Genomic DNA, 3304 nt, shown 5'->3' on the forward strand with positions numbered 1-3304 from the left:
ATTAAGGTAAGAGCATAATTACAAGGGACAACTTAATTATTATTATTATCATTATCATTATCATCATCATCATCATCATCATTGTTATTATTATTATTAGTAGTAGTATTGTTATTATTATTATTATTTATGTATTTATTTGTTAAAAATTGTGGCTCCATGCTGTACTGATCTGCTGTTTCTTTGATATTCATTAAACAGTATGATTTCAACGACTCGTATCCAGAGAGCGCTCCGGACAATAGACCATATTCGTATTCTCGGTATTGGACTGGAACTAGCTTGCAACGGAAGCTAATGCGGGGGAATATATTAAAAAGTATTTGCATTTGAAAAGATTCCCCCGCATTAGCCTCCATTGCAAGCTAGTTCCAGTCCAATACCGAGAATACGAATATGGTCTATTTCAAGATGTTCAAGATGTTTAAAAAAATTCTCTGGAGCAGATTCAGAGCCACCTTAAAATTTTCCAATAAGTCACGACAGAAAATGCCGTAATACTCTTTATTTGTCCACCCAGATTTTGCATAACCATTGTGTCCAGTTTCTCTTGGGACTTACAGTGGTCCCAAGAGAAACAAAAGCAATGCTTATGCAAAATTTGGGGGGACAAAGAGTATTATGGTATTATCCGAAGTGGTTTTTTTGTGAAGGTTTCTCTGAATCTGCACAAGAAAATTGTTTTTAACCTTGCAAAGAGTTTTATCTTAACCTGTTTATCCCTTTTCCAGCAATAAAACATTGGGGTCGCCGAGTTCCTTTTTGAGATATAAGCGTTTAGATACAAAATATATTGTGTTTAACATGGCTCTTTTGTTGCCATAGGGTACCATAACTTTGCCATTACGTCAAACAGTTGGGTAGATTCAATCCTTTCAAATACTACAGTTTGTTGAAAGTGTTGAAACTGATTTGACCCTCATTAATTAAAGTGCACCGATCCCAAAAAATTTTACCTTCGGTGTATTTTTTGCCAGTTTTATTTTCATTTTGCTTTGAATCTGAGAACGGGTTTTTTTAAAACTATATTTGGGGAGAAGGTAAGGTGACAACGGATTGTTAATATTGTTGATGCGTTGTTTGGGATTAGACGTTTAAGAAGGTCATGGCATCACGAGAATGCAATCAGTCTCGTTTTCCTCTTTGACAGTCCAGTAAGAACGCGATCCCGCAAGGTGCCTGAAGGGAACACGTAAAAAACGTCGCAAGGATCGCGTTTTTGCGAGACGGACAAAAAGACTGCTTGCAGTATGGAATGAACTCAAGAAAGTTGGACAAGATTTAAGACTGTTTGACAACTTTATTTGATATTTTTCAGTAATAGCAGATCACACACTAAGCGAGATATTACTTGTGTGGTTACGAACTGGAACTCAGGGGTTTTAACATCTTTATTATTTGTTTTCTTTTTCACAGATCACGTATGTAAGATGAGTTGCTGATTCTTGAGATCTTGGAAGATTCTTCTCGCCTACGATTCGTGAGGACGATTACAAGTTTTCTTGCTCAGGTGAGAACATAAATTGTAACAATTTTCCCGTTTAGCAAGCTCTAACGCTTACGTCTGAAATCATAAATGGCTGGAAATAATACTTATAATAAAATTCCCTTGAAATTTACTTATTTCCACTGTAAGATTTATCGGGCCCCGCTATCTTGAATTGTTATGACGTAATATATCTACAGAGAACTTTTGTATAAGAAAAATGTAGGAAACATAATACGTCACAATTATTCAAAATGGCCGTGCCCGAAAAATTTGGTAGTGAAAGAAAGCAATTCCGAATTTAATTGCTTTTCTTGTACAAACGCTTTCTTGAAATAATTTTATAGCAAATGTGTTTGTACACATACCAACTACGGTTTAAAGTTATCCATGCAAGGCGGGGATTTCCTGAAGATGGCTCACACCAGTTTCAAGTCGCAAATTTCAAGGGAACGTCTTTTATTAAGCAATTATTGCTTTTCATCTGGTATCATAACAAACAATGCCGTTTTGTGAAACAGTTGTGTACATTCAATCCTCCAAAATTGTAAAATGTGTTGAAAGAATTAAAACTAGTTTTAGCCTGGTGGACTGGGGAGACTGCTTGCGTCGCTCGTGTAAACCAGCGTTAAAATTATAAATTATTATTTTAATTGCCCTGTTTGTACACTTCCTAATCGTCTACTTGATTTTTACTGTCTCTTTAAGCCACATCAATGAACGGCTTTAATTTTGAAAATGACAAGTTACATACATGATCTGTTTCACTTTCTTTGCCTTTACTTGTTCGTTCGAAGATGTCATCCTTGGTCCATTCAAGTTACTTGGAAAGTTGAGATTTCGTCTTTTGTTCACTTCTCTCCAGGGCCCGGTTGTTCAAAATTCGATTAACGCTAATCCCAGATTAAAAATTAACCAAGGAGTTTATTTCTGCACTCCCAAATGCTGTTCAACGCTGATATTTGGCAAAACTTTACATTAGAGGAATTCAATCTTAAAAAACGAAAATAAGCAATAGAAACTTCACCAAAAAGTTGAAAACATGAAACAAAAGTTTACTCTAATCCTGGATTAATTTGTTCGGCTTTCGAACAACCGGGCCCAGTTTTATACGTAATGATAATTAAGTGCAAACGTTTGTAGGAACAGATATTGTGACACATCAAAATCGATGTGTACTTCTGGTATGTATTTCCAATATACCGAATTGTGCTGCTGAAAAGGAAAAAGCTCATTTTTTTTTCACCGTAATCCTTCATTACACGCGGTAACATCTTAAAATAAACAATTGTTACTTAGACGTAGAATTAGCATTAAATTGATTTAGTTGGGTTTATTTTAAAAATTTGTCTTTGTATAGTTAGGTCATTCCACAAACTTCGTTGTTGCTGTTTATCTACCGACTGATCTACTGTCCAACTTCTGGATTGAAAAGGGAACAGCTCTGTTGTGTCAGCTGAGGGAATAAAAAAGACAAAAAGGAAAACTTCACTTGTCGTCTTAGCTTTAAAAGAGATTGCATTTATGTGAAATCAACTCATTTGTTATTAGAATATTACTTACCATCGTGGATTCTTTAAGGAGAGCTTAATGAGAACGCATATTTCTCTAGGTTTGTTTTTAATGATCACGGTTTTAAAGTGGATTAGTTTCTTAGTGAGCGTTATTCCATAAATAGCTTTCTAAGACAACACTGTATAAATACTAAATTCATCCGTCTTGAATTCTTGTCATTTCTGATGCAGTGAGAAGTTAGGAAGAGTCCTGTACATTTTACCTTTGACATTTTTAGAAATAAAGTGATGAAGCTTTATAAAT

The 3304-nt window shown here is 35.0% G+C and overlaps 1 long non-coding RNA gene across 1 annotated transcript in view; it reads left to right on the forward strand.

Annotated features, from left to right (window-relative positions):
- LOC138029073 (uncharacterized) overlaps positions 1-3304 on the forward strand; it is a 6046-nt gene extending 2742 nt beyond the window's left edge. Inside the window, exons 5-7 of the long non-coding RNA XR_011127802.1 lie at positions 1-6; positions 1417-1510; positions 2851-3304. The exon at positions 1-6 is cut by the window's left edge and continues 97 nt beyond it. This is a non-coding gene — a long non-coding RNA (uncharacterized lncRNA). The remainder of the gene's footprint in view (positions 7-1416; positions 1511-2850) is intronic.

This window comes from Montipora capricornis, chromosome 13 (genome assembly GCF_036669925.1).
Source record: "Montipora capricornis isolate CH-2021 chromosome 13, ASM3666992v2, whole genome shotgun sequence".
In the NCBI taxonomy this organism is placed as follows: domain Eukaryota; kingdom Metazoa; phylum Cnidaria; class Anthozoa; order Scleractinia; family Acroporidae; genus Montipora; species Montipora capricornis.